Below are 13,802 nucleotides of genomic sequence, written 5' to 3'. Positions count from 1 at the left end.
ACACAGCTCTGAAATAGCAGCACGAGGATCTGAACCCAAATCTCTACACTGAGTCTGGCAAGGCCCTTCACGGAGAGTGGCTGCCTGACTGAGAACACAGGAACGGTGGGGCGACAATCTCTAACTCACTCAAGTGCAAGGTGTGTTAGAATGGACCTGGGGCTATCGAACCCTCGGCCCCTGAGTCCGACAGCTATTGTAATCAGTAGCATCTGTGTTAGTGCTGGTCCTCTTACTGTCACCATGACCTTGACTATGGAGCAATGATGCCGCGCTGGCTTTGGTGGGGGGGATCTCATGTACGCTCAGTATAAGCAGGAGTACAAGCAGAAGAGGTGTTACTATCCTATTTTACAGTTGGGGAAACCAAGGCACCAAAAAGTCAAGGACGTTGCCCATGACCACACAGCTAGGAGATAGTGGACTACCTCACACTACAACATGGGTAGAGTCACAGGGGATGAGACACGGCATGACCTCTCCCAGCCCTCGGCCTCTGCAGGGCTCCTTGAGGCCATGTCAGGGCAGGAAGGAGGAAGGTACAGAGAGCCAAGAAGAACCCACCAAGCATATCCAACCCAGCAACCACAGGCTCTGGAGAGAAATTGAAATTAGCTTCCTTCTGACTGGTCATTTGGGGCCAGCCCCATCATTTCAGCGCCTCTTTCCTGTCTGCGACCTGGTTCAAAGGAAAGAGTGTTTTCCTCAGAATCCCCATGCAGTCCCCAAAGCCTTCCAGAGACCTCATAAATCTTGGTAACGGGAAGCAAATTCCTCCCATCTTCTGCTCTCGGCCAAGTGACAATTAATTAAGATTTATAAAGCCCTCCTAACACGTGATAATAATTATAACACTGTATTGCGGCCAGGAAGCCTTGAAGTCCGGCACCAGGTTGGCCAGATGGGCATGGAGAAGCCCAGGTAAGGATGGGGGGGGGGGGGAACGTGTCCCTCCGGTGATCCCTCCGGTGTCCCTCTGGTGACCTCCAGTCAGAGCCAACACGCAGCCTGCATTTAGACCGGGCGGGGGGAGGCGGGGAAGGGGAGGAGCTGGGTTCTGGGGCACATTTTGCTATTGGATGAACTCACAAGTTTTGCAAGATGCTGTTCTGTTCAAAACAATTGTTTGGGCAAGGATAGAGATTCATATGGCATTAATGAGTTTCCACGAACAGCTGATGATGGTAATGATGGTGAACATGAATCACCATCATGAATCACCATGATTAAGCCCTTTTCTTAATCATGTTCATATCTTGGCATTTAACACAAGCTTAAAATACAGAAGAGACTTGGGGCGCCTGGGTGGCGCAGTTGGTTAAGCGTCCGACTTCAGCCAGGTCACGATCTCGCGGTCCGTGAGTTCGAGCCCCGCGTCGGGCTCTGGGCTGATGGCTCAGAGCCTGGAGCCTGTTTCCGATTCTGTGTCTCCCTCTCTCTCTGCCCCTCCCCCGTTCATGCTCTGTCTCTCTCTGTCCCAAAAATAAATAAACGTTGAAAAAAAAAAAAATACAGAAGAGACTCATAAAATATCTGCGACTTATACGGAATTATATTGGTGGTGGTGAAAATACTGGTGATGGTGGCAGTGAAGGCGGTAGTGATGGTGGTAATGGTGGTGGTGATGGTTATGATGATGGTTGTGGTGTTGGTGATGGTGATGGTGATGGTGATGGTGGTGATGGTGGTGATAGTTATGGTGATGATGGTGGTGGTGGTGGTGGTGATGGTGATGGTGGTGATAGTTATGGTGATGGTGGTGGTGATGGTCATGGTGATTGTGGTGGTGATGGTGTGGTGATGGTGATGGTTATGGTGATGGTGATGGTGGTGATAGTTATGGTGATGGTGGTGGTGGTGGTGGTGGTGGTGATGGTGGTGATGGTGGTGATAGTTATGGTGATGGTGGTGGTGATGGTTGTGGTGATGGTGATGGTGGTGGTGATGGTGTGGTGATGGTGATGGTTATGGTGATGGTGGTGATAGTTATGGTGATGGTGGTGGTGATGATGGTGGTCGTGGTGATGGTCGTGGTGATGGTTATGGTGGTGGTGATGGTGGTGGTGGTGGTGGTTATGGTGATGGTTATGGTGTTGGTGATGGTGATGGTGATGATGGTGATGGTGGTGTTATGGTGATGGTGGTGGTGGTGGTGATGGTGATGGTGATGGTGGTGGTGATGGTCGTGGTGATGGTGATGGTGATGGTGGTGGTGATGGTGGTGGTGATGGTGTGGTGATGGTGATGGTTATGGTGATGGTGGTGATAGTTATGGTGATGGTGGTGGTGATGATGGTGGTCATGGTGATGGTCGTGGTGATGGTTATGGTGGTGGTGATGGTGGTGGTGGTGGTGGTGGTTATGGTGATGGTTATGGTGGTGGTGGTGATAGTTATGGTGGTGGTGATGGTGATGGTTATGGTGATGGTGGTGATAGTTATGGTGATGGTGATGGTGATGGTCGTGGTGATGGTGATGGTGATGGTGGTGGTGATGGTGGTGGTGATGGTGGTGGTGATGGTGATGGTAATGGTGATGGTGGTGATAGTTATGGTGATGGTGATGGTGATGATGGTGGTCGTGATGGTCGTGGTGATGGTCGTGGTGATGGTTATGGCAGTGGTGATGGTGGTGATGGTGGTGGTGGTGGTGGTGGTTATGGTGATGGTTATGGTGATGGTGATGGTGGTGGTGATGGTGGTGGTGATGGTGGTGGTGATGGTGGTGATAGTTATGGTGATGGTGATGGTGGTGGTCAAGAATGGTGATGGTGGTGGTGGCCAGACAGTGACAAGGACAGTTGGGTAGTAACGACAATGAGGACTGTGGTGAACGATGATGATGAACAGGCTCACAGAATAGGGGTGGCGATGACAGTACTGGTAGGACTGAAAATGGTGACAGTAGTGGTGACAACGATGTCACAGTAATGGCAGACATGGCAGCACTGGGAGTTCAGTGATGGTGTCAGCACTCTGGTGACATCGGTGCATGGAGACGATGGTAGGGCCTTGGGTGATGGTCACAATGTGATGATGTAATCAGGCCAGCGAGCTGGTGTTGATAACGGTGGAGTGGAGTGAACAGGGATGGCGATCAGCGGATGACATTGGAAATGGAGGCTGTGACAATGGTAAGTGAAGGAAGATAAAGAGGGATGGAGAAGCGAGGGGAGGAAAGAAGAATCCCAGAGCATTAATGTCATCAGCCTTGGCAACAGGAACTTAGTTCCATTTCTTACCCTTTGGTCACTGGAGCTCATTGTCCCCCACTCCAGGCACCCCTCCACCTTCCACCACTTCAGCCGGAATGTGCACCCTTGACATCTGCCCGGTCAAATACCCTTCCCAGGGGGCATATTGGCCCGGACCAGGTTTCATGGATGCACAGATGCCCTCCTCCCCTCCGTTGTCCGAACCACCAAGCAGGTTCCCAGCAGAGTAAAGACAGCCGTATGATGTGGTGGCTAAGAATCCGGGCTTGCAGTAAGACATGGAAACAACCCAAATGCCCATCGATAGACAAATGGATAAAGAGGATGTGAGCGCACAGTGGAATATTAGTAAGAGTGGGAGATACAGGCTTCCAGTTCTGGAATGAATAAGTCACCGGGCTGAGAGTCACAGCATAGGGAGTAGAGTCAACGGTATTGTCATAGTTTCCTGGTGACAGATGGTAGCTACGCTTCTATAATATATTTGTCAAATCACTACACTGTATCCCTGAGATTAATATAACACCGTGTCAACTATACTTCTATTTTTTTAAAAAAAAAGCACATAGCAAGATAAAAAAACATATTATCAAAAATATTCCACTGGCCAAAAAAAAAAAAAAAAAAAAGGGATGTGGGCCCTGGAGTTCACTTGAATTTGAATCCTCAAGTGTGCTGTGTGGCTTCAGATAAGTCACTTAACCTCTCTGAGCCCTGAGCCGTTCATATGTATGGTGAAGTTCATAAGAGCACATACCTCCCAGGATCGTCGTGAGGATGATAGAGTTGATGCTGTGAAACGCACGGCCCGGCGCTCAGTGCCCTTGGGGATTCGGCAACGTTGGCTGGCATCGTTATGACGTCACCGTGCTGTTCAACGAGTGGCAGGGCCTGGTCCCCACAATTCTCAGCGGGTAGGGACTGGCAGCCGGAGCCTCCCTCTCCCAGACACTGTGTGCTCTCCAGCCCCACCCGTCTCAACGGGACAGGAGAGGCGTCCTGCTTTCAGAACTGGGCTGGGGGTGGCTGGGGAGGTAGGCTCCCTGCCAGAGCGGTCGGGGGGTGGGGGGTAAGGATTTTTTCTTGCATGCACAGCTTCCACGTCTTCTGCTAGTGCCCCGGAAACGTGGTGATCTGTTGAATCGCTTTTTATTCTACTTAAGCTTGGAGTGGCTTCGGTGATTTGCGACAAAAAGCTTTGTCTGATACAGCTGGGCTCCAGGGCTTCCAGCCCATCTCTTCTGAGCAGACACTGCCCTCGCTCAATACATGGCGTTACCTTAGTCCCTAATATTCTCTAAGGCATGGCCTGGGCAGCTTTGTCTGGAGATCCCCGCCCCCCCCCCCCCCACTACAAGCCCCAGAGGACTGAGCCCCAGCCACCACGTCACTCATGTGCCCAACCACATGTATCGAGAGCCTCCTGTGTATGGAGTATCTCACAGCCCACTGGGAAATCACTGGGAAATCACTGGGTTATCACTGGGGAGCGTGGGATCCACGCTAGGGTAGGACCAGCAACAAAGAGGGTGGTCGTGACATCATCTAGCACTCGTTCAGCTCTTCCCAGGCAACAGAGGTTATTTTTTTTTTTTAAGTACGCTTCATGCCCAGTGCAGAGCCCAACCCAGGGCCTGAACTCACAACCCTGAGATCAAGACCTGAGCTGAGACCAAAAGTCGGGCACTCAACTGGCATGAGCCACCCAGGCGCCTCCTGCAGATGTCATTCTAAGCACTTGAGTTCACTCGCTTCCTACAACGACATTACCAGATAGATGATATTCCCATTTTACAGATGGGGAAATGGAAACGCGGACAGGTGAAGCAACTTGCCCAAAGTCTTACGCTTTGTAAGTGGCAGGCCAGGACTCGAAGTCAGGGTGGCCGAGCCTGAGCACGTTACAGAGGGACCTAACCCAGTCTTGCAGCACGAAGGAGGATGGGAAGGTTGCCTGAAGGCAGTGTCAGTGACCTTGAGGCCTGGGAGATCAGCGGGAGACAGATGGGCGAAGAGACGGGGGACGAATGTTCTTGGAAGAATAGTTAGGAGCAACTCGCACAAAGGCTTGAGGGCGAGAGAGAGCCTACCTCAAGCCCAGTTCATTTTTCTGAGCTATTCCAAACACAGTAGTTTATGGAGAGTGTGTAAAAATATGCAGAATGGGAGGAAGTTATCATCTGTGGTTTGCTTACAGGGTAGCCAGCCTCGTATTAGTCAGGATAAGCAATGCCAGCTGTTACAACAAACAAACCACAAGCTTACGCAATAAGCTTTTATTTCTTGCTCATGGAGAGTCCGCCGTGGAGGTTCCTGGCAACCAGGTGCCTCCTTCTATGTGGTTACTCGGGGCTCCAAGCTCTCCCCATCTCGTGGCTCGGCCATCTTCTAGGGCAGGGGTCGGCAAACGTTCCTGTAAAGGCACGACTGTAAATAGTTTTGGCTTTGCGCCTCATATAGCCCGTCACAATGACTTAACTCTGCCGTTACAACACAAGCGTCCAGCAACAGATGATACAGAAATGAATCGATGTGGCTGTGTGGCAGTAAAATTCGACTTGCAAAAACAAGCAATGGGCAGGATGTGGTTCCCAGGCTGTAGTTTGCCAACCCCCGACCTAAGGTATCAGAGCCATCGGCTGGAGCCTCCCAGCCAGCCAGCAGGCAGGGGCAGGGAAAGAAGGATCTCCCGGGAGAGGTCGTAACAGCCGGGTTTGGAAGTGATGACGTCACATACGGCCACGTCCCACTAGCCACAACTGAGTCCCGCGGCCACATTGCACGGCCAGCAGGGCTGGGAGAGGCAGGCCATGTGCCCAGGGGGCAAAGCACAGGGGTTTTCGCGAATGCCCAGCTGTCTCTGCCACGCGCACTTCACATGCGTTCATCATCCACTAAGTGGCGGGGAGGTGGGAAGCAGGTTATCGGTGGTCCCAATACACAGCTCAGTATACTGAGCCAGGGTCACAGCATCAGCAGCAAAGACCTATCTGCGTTAAACCTGCAAACCCAGAGTCTTGAGGGAGAAGAGGAAAAGACAAGGAACTCAGTCTTGCGAGGGGGAAACATTGAAAAAAAAAAAGTTTCACAATGGAGGATGGGGTCTGGGCTCAGACGCGCTCCATCCAAAAACCCAGGCGTCTCCCTTTCCTGAACCCAGGACAGCTCCTAGATGCAGACGGGGGGGGGGGGGGGGGGGGGGCTCACACTGCGGAGGACACTGCCCCAGTCTCTCCTGGCCACCACATTCTGCTGTAGAGTCCCTAATGCAACCTTGGCCTCCCAGGTCCCTACAAAGAAATAGCTCCCAGGACGGGAGGGCAGAATGTATTTCATGTGGTAAAGTAGTGTTGACTTGCCTTCTAAATATCAGACACACGGTACGTGGATCTCTGGGCTGTTGCCCCTGGCCAGCCGAGAGTAGGGGGCCTGTCCTCCCCTACCCTCCCCCCCCCCACCCCTGCACAACACCACTTCTTAGCCTCAGCAGATTCCATCACTCTCTGCCTGAAATATTTCCCAAACCCACCCGCTTCTCCCAGACTCAACTGTTCCCCACTAGTCCATACAATCTTCATCTCTGCCTGGTCTGGGGCAAGGAGTGTCCTGCCGAAGAGCCTCCCGGTGGCCCCTGCAGCCCCTCACCCTCCTTTGTCCACACAGCAGCCTGAGCCATTACCGCAAAGTGCAACCCAAAGCCAGTTACTCCTCCACTCGACATCCTTGGGGGGTGGCTGCCTTGTTCTTACCGTATTATCCAGGTTCATGGCCACGGCTGCATCCCGCATTCATCTCCTGTTCACCTCCTGCTCATCCCCTACTCTTCCTCAAGCTCCGGCCACTCCTTCACTTAGCCAAACCCGTTCCTACCTCAGGGCCTTTGCACTTGCTATCCTGTCTGCCTGGACCATTCTTCCCCTGATGTCCACATCTTGCTATTTCCAATGCTGCTTACCCAGGAATGACCTCCCTAAACCCCCATCTGAAGACCCCTGTCACCTCATGCCCTTCAAAGCATGGTCACAATCTGAAGGGATCCAGTATATTCTTTGTCTAATTGCTTATTGTCATTCTCCCCTCGGGGGCATGTCAGCTCCAAGAATGCAAGGGCCATCTTTAACCTTTTAATTTTTTTTTTTTTTACATTTATTTATTTTTGAGACACAGAGCACAAGTGGGGGAGGGGCAGAGAGACAAGGAGACACAGAATCAGAGGCGGGGTCCAGGCTCCGAGCTGTCAGCACAGAGCCCAACGCGGGGCTCGAACTCACCAACCGCGAGATCACGACCTCAGCTGAAGTTGGATGCTTAACCGACTGAGCCACCCAGGTGCCCCAAACCTTTTAATCATCCAACATGGCCCTTGCATATTTTATTGCCAGGGTTGGGGGGGGGGGATACACACACACACACACACACACACACACACATATACATATATATTCATTATCAACCATCTTCAATCTTCCGTGACACTTGAGGACAATCCCAGCCAGGATCACCAACTGTTCCAGTTTGCCCAGGACTGTCCCGGTCATCAAAGCCCCTCATCCATCCTGGGACAGACTTCAGTCCCCGGAAAACCAAGACCCCTGTTCACCCCAAGTGCGGGACAGCAGTCAGGAGCACAGATGCCAAAGCCTGGCCACTGGGCGTCCACCGAAACCCGGCTCTGCCACTCACCAGCTGTGGGACCCTGAGCAATTTACTTAGTGCTTTGTGCCTCAGTTTCCCCATTTGCAAAATAAGGAGAGTAATGGTGCCAACCTTAGAGGGTTGTGGTGGGGACTTAACTGAGTTAACACTTGTAAAGTGCCATGTGAAGCGATATGTAAAGTAGGTACAGTGTGCCTGCTATGTAGTGAGTGTTCTGATAAATAGATACCCCGTGGGCCCCAACCTCTCCCCTCATCTCCAGGGAAACACCAAGTGACTAAGCAAAGCCACAAGCACGTAGCTACTCTCCTCCTGCTGAGAGTAATAGCCCCAAGGTGGCACTTAACTGTCTCTTGCCCATCCTGCAAAGCGACCTGTTCAAATGCCAACGGCCACACGTCACCTTGGCTGGCAGAAAGTTGTTCCACCTGGTAAAAGCCTAGAAATAATGACACTTTGCTGTTCTACATGGAAGCACAGGCCAGGGCGATTTGTAAGTGTTGGCACCTGCCAGTCTCGGCAGAGCCGATGACGGAGAGAAAAACCTAGGGAAGGGGGAGCAGGACTTCGTTCCACGGGGACTTTTCTGTGCTGCTCCTCAGCGGAAATATGAACGAAATACATCCTGCTCCAGGCCCACCCACCCACTCATTTGACACAAGCGCCCCCCCAAGAGAGCGTGTCAAGGTCAACCCCAGCCCAACCCTCTAGGCTTTCTCCCAGTTAGAGACCTTGGATCCCTCCACTCCTTAAGTAAGAGATGTTAGTTGGTCCATTCTGGCTGATAGTCAAGATCATAGAAGGTAGTTCTCAAGCCTGGCTGTATATGAAAATGACCTGAGGGTATTTTTAGAAACTACCAAGCACTGACCTCACTCCTGTAGGCATGATTCAGACGGGTCTTTTAAAAATCTCCCCGGGGGCGAGTCAAACGTGCAGTCCTGGGTGAGAACCCCCAACACGGGTTTTGATTCCGACCGAATTACCACGCAGGGGGCCCGCCCTGGGTGGCCGTGTTATCTCATTTTACGCACACAAATATGCTGGCAAATAAGTATCGCCCTATCAGTGAGGCTCGGAGAAAAGTGAGTCGCACAATACCACGCAGGGAAAACTGGCAGCCAAGGCCTTAAAACCTATCTTCAGGCTCCAGACCCCACCTCCACCCACTGTCCCTCCAGCCGCTGTGTGACTTTGTTCATAGCATCTCCTTCTGGGGCCTCAATGGCATTAACGCGGAGCTGGCCTCAAAATCAGCGAGCAAATCCCGTCTCTGGTTTCCCCTGAGCGCGTAGAGAGACTACAACTCCCAGCTTCCCTTGCAGGCACGTGTGATCATGTGACTGAGCTCCAGCCAATGACGGCGAGCAGAGGTGACGTCATCGCTTCCAGACCCCGCCCAGTAAAGGCCTCCCAAGCGAGCGCATCCTCTTCCCCAGCCTGCTGACTGGACAGGGTGGATCCAGTTTCGTCATCTATAAAATGGGGGTGATGAGGAGGGCTTCTGTGGGGTACCGTGAGGAGTGGAGGGGTGGATACATGCCAAGGGCTTCGGGGAATGCAGAGTGCTCACTGTATAATTGTTAAGTTTTACAGTAGTTCCCCCCTTATCCATGGGGATATGTTCCAGACCCCCGTGGATGCCTGAAACCCCAGGTAGTACCCAACCCTATACACACGTACCTATGATAAAGGTTTTCTCCTCTACACACGTACCTATGATAAAGCTTAATTTGTAAGTTAGGCACAGTAAGAGATTAACAATAATATCTAACAATAAAATAGAACAATTATAACAATACACTGTGATAAGAGTTGTGTGAATGTGGTCTCTCTCTCACACACTCTCTCTTTCTCAAAATATCTGATTGTCCTGTACTCACCCTTTGCTTCTTGTGATGATGTGAGGTGATAAAATGCCCACATGAGGAGATGAAATGAGGTGAATGACATAGGCGTTGTGCCGTAGTAACATTAGGCTACGAACGACCTTCTGATGGTAAGTCAGAAGGAGGGTCATCTGCGTCTGGACCGCGGTTGACCGCGGGTAACTGAAACCGCGGAGAGCGAAACCGCGGATAAGGGGGGCGGGGGGACTACTGAACTCTTTACTCTCTCCTCCTAAGAGAGGAGTCAGGTGTGAGCACTCCCCCCTACCCTTCCCATCCCTTCCCCCTCAGATATGTTACCTCTGCAAGGTTAGGGATGCACGTCCTGGTGGCCGGGCTTGACTTCGTAGGAAAGCAAATGAACTTTTTTTTTTTCTTCCTTAAAAAGGAGATGATAGATTCTACCTAATAAGATTGTGAGAACTAATTAATACAATTGTCTAAATGGGTGCTTCTCAAAGAGTGGTCCCCAGACCAGCAGCCTAAGCATTATCTAGGACCTCATTAGAAAGACAAATTCTTGGGCACCCTCGACTTGCTGAATCAGAAGCTGGGAGGCTGGGCCCGGCAGTCTGTGTTTTAACAGGTTTTAACACCCGATGATTCTGAGGCCCGCACTTTGGAGTTTGAGGGCATAAAGGGCCCCCTATTCTGCCTGACAGGTGAGAAAGCCCTCCTAAGAATGGTATTTTTGTTTCTTGGGGGGACAAACTGGACCCTGCCCCAATGTGTGGCATCAGACTTTCATCTCATCCACAAATTGGGTTGCTCAGGGTATACATCAGTTTTTTAAAATTTTTCTTAACCCACTGAATCTCTGACCCGTGCCCTCTGTTTGGCTGTGCCGAGCCAACACCAAAGCAGATTCAAACCTTCCTGACTTGCACAGGCCTTTCTGCGGTAGGGCCTCGGTCCTCGCAGCCACAAGATGTCAGTGTGGGTGGGGTGGGTGGGGCATCTGTCCACGTGGGTTACCCCTGAGATGCCCGTTCTCCCCGTTCACGTGACCCCTTCAGAAGCGGAATCTCTGTTGCCTTCAGAACATGCTTGAGACCCTAGAAGCTTCCCTGAAGCTGCCTCCAGCACCATCGTCCGGGGCCCCGGCACCCAGATGCCCACAGGGGCTAGGCTAGTCAGGAAAAGGAGCCAAGTGGACTGGCTGAGACCCGGCAGCAAGAAGGGGGTGCGTGGGGGTGGGGTGGGGGGCAGCAAGTTCATGCCAGGCCCATGGGGGGGCAGCCTCCTGGGAGCACAGGGGACCACGCTGGCCAGATCTCTTTTTCGAGACAAACGACAAATGTGGGTCTGAAGTTTCAAGAGAAATTTGAAATATACAATCTCTTAACTGAGAAAAGAAAGGAAAGAAAGAAAGAAAGAAAGAAAGAAAGAAAGAAAGAAAGAAAAAGAAACATGAGCCAAACCAGGCATAGCTGTGGGCAGGATTCAGCTGAAGGGGGCCTGGGTTGGGATCTCTGGGCTTAGAGGCAACCTCTTCCCCAGGGCCTTGCGGCCTCCCCAGGGAGAAGTCGGGAGGTAACGTCCAGGACTTACTGCTCAGGGCTGGCAACACTACCCCTCCTGCCCTTCCCCTGCCCTTCCCCTGCCCCTCCCCTGCCCCAACCCGATGAAGCGTCTCCAGTCTGCGGAGGGAGCCCCAGGGTCCCCACTCTGGCTGCAAGATGTTTCCGGTGCCTCAAATCCCCCGCAGCTTTTCTAAAAGTTCTCCTGAAAGAGAAGAAAAGCCAAGAAGACTTACGAGCTAGTGCTTGCTCCCCTTCTGTTCTATTTCTCCCCTGAGGCAACAGCTGCCTGCTTTGATGAGAAGGAAAAGGGAGAACTGGAGGAAGGAGGAACAACAAAAAAGATAAAAGTCATGTATCAAAATGCGAGGCTGCTTCGCGTAGGAAAGCAGCGGGGAAGAGGTGGGGGAGGGGACGGGGCAGCCACACCTGGAATTCAGGCCACTCCTCCTGCTGGGGGGGGCGCGGGGGGGGAGCATGGCCTTGGTTACTGGATTAGATGGGGTGGTCAGGGGAGGCCTCTCTGAGGAGGTGACGTTTGATTGACACCTGCAAGATACAGGAGCCAGCTTGGAACCAATCGCGGAAGAGGAAAGAGCCAAGTGCAAAGTCTCCCAAGTGATGTTCCAAGGAAGCGAGGAGGCCCGTGTGGCCCAGCGTGGCGACGGAGGGCAGAGGGGCCAGACCCGTGCGCAGGAGCCCAGCGGCCGGCCTCGGCGATAGGTAGAAGCCCCTCTCAGAGGGGGTGAGCGGGAGAACAGCCGGGCCGACACTTTCTGATCACGCTGGCTGCTGTGCGGAGAACAAACTGTAGGGGGCGCAAGAGTAGCGGCCAGGACGGGTCTGGAGTTGGCGGTCATCTGGGTGGGAGGTGGGGGCGGCTCAGGCCACCGTGCTCCTGGAGGAACTGGAGACTCGAGTTGGCAAGCGAGGTGCTGCTGGGCGAGTAAAGAAGAAGGACATCTAGATGATGTCTTTTTTTTTTTTTTTGCCTTGAGCGTCGTTGACAGTCACCGGTCATTCAGGTCATTCAGCCCTCTCTTTATTCAACTACCAGTCCTTGAGCACCATCTGTGTACCCGGCTTCCAGAGCTACAGAGATCAAGAATACAGGGCTGCTGTCCCCAAGGAGTCTCCATCAGTGACCTGGGCTTTCTGTGAGTCCCCCCACCCCGAATTGCAGACAGGGAGGGTAACAGGGTGCAGTGTGTCCCCCCCCCCCCAGTGAAATATCCCCTCATGGAGTCAGTAGATATCTATTGAGCACCTACTGTGTGCCCGGCACAGTTCAGCAGTGAACAAGACAGACAAGGTCCTTGCAAACATGAGCACCTAACCTAACCTAACCTACCAAATATCATAGCTCAGCCTAGCCTACCTTAAATGTACTCGAAATACTTACATTAGCCTCCCTACACTTGGGCAGAATCACCCAACACAAAGCCCATTTTATAAATAAGCGTTGAATAGCTCCTGTAATTGATCGAATATGGTTCTTTTTTTTTTTAAACGTTTATTTATTTTTGAGAGAGAGAGAGAGAGAGTACACGCCCACACAAGTGGGGGTGGGGCAGGGAGAGAGAGGGAGAAAGAGAATCTGAAGCAGAATCCCAAGCGTGCTCCAAGCCGTCAACGCAGAGCCCGATGCGGGGCTCGAACCCACAGCTGGTGAGATCACGACCCGAGCCAAAGTCGGACGCTGAACCGACCGAGCCACCCAGGCGCCCCAGTTGAATAAAGTTTGAAAGTGACAAACAGAATAGTCGCATGGGTACAAGATGGTCATGAGTACAGGTAGTTGACCCTAGAGATCACGTGACTGACTGCCCTGCCTAGTGTCACACGAGGCTGTGCCCTGCATGTCACCAGCAGGGGGGGGGAGAAACACGCTGAAAACTCCAAGTATGGTTTCTACTAAATACGTATCGCTTTCATACCTGAGTAAAGTTGAAAAGTCCTAAGCTGGACCATCGAATGTCGGGGGCATCTGTGGTAGGTGCTGAGCGGTAACACAGGAACTTAGGCTGGAAGGACGTGACAGAGGCCAGTGGAGAAAAGCCCAGAGAAGGAGAGCTCCAGGCTGGGGAAGCCAGAGCCTCAGAGGCCCTGGGGGCGGGGGGGGGGGGCACCTGGCATGTTCTAGGAGCAGCAAGGAGCCACAAGGAGCCAGGGTGGCTGGAGGCAGAAAGAGAGCAGGAAGGAGGGAGGGCAAAGGAGCAATAGGGCTTCACCCTGGGCACAACGGGGACTCATCGGAAGGTCCAGCTCGCCGAGGACCACCCCCTCAGCTATGCTTCTGCCCTTCCGCAAACATCCCTGAGTCCCCAAGAGGACCGGATGCAGCCACCCACTGTCACGGGCTTCTCCGGCTGACCCAGCTCGGCTGCTGTCTCTCTGGGCTGGCGGTGTACGTGATTTACAAGGCCCTCCCCGGGATTGTGTGTTTGAGGACATCTGTTCCATTTTGGCTGCTTCTGGCCAGGGCTTTGGTGCTCCTTCACAGATCAAATCACTGCCTCCCTT

The 13,802-nt window shown here is 52.5% G+C and overlaps 1 long non-coding RNA gene across 1 annotated transcript; it reads right to left on the bottom strand.

The window, feature by feature from the left end:
• Positions 1-9,570: 9,570 nt before the first annotated feature.
• Positions 9,571-11,655, bottom strand: LOC123588794. The gene is made up of 2 exons (XR_006708008.1): positions 11,516-11,655; positions 9,571-10,164 (listed from the first exon to the last, which is right to left on the bottom strand). It is a non-coding gene; the product is annotated as an uncharacterized LOC123588794 (long non-coding RNA).
• Between the last annotated feature and the right edge of the window lie 2,147 nt (positions 11,656-13,802).

This window comes from Leopardus geoffroyi, chromosome E3, assembly GCF_018350155.1.
Source record: "Leopardus geoffroyi isolate Oge1 chromosome E3, O.geoffroyi_Oge1_pat1.0, whole genome shotgun sequence".
Taxonomy (NCBI): Eukaryota; Metazoa; Chordata; class Mammalia; order Carnivora; family Felidae; genus Leopardus; species Leopardus geoffroyi.
Note: the sequence above shows the minus strand (reverse complement) of the source record. Positions and strands in the feature narration are given on the sequence as shown.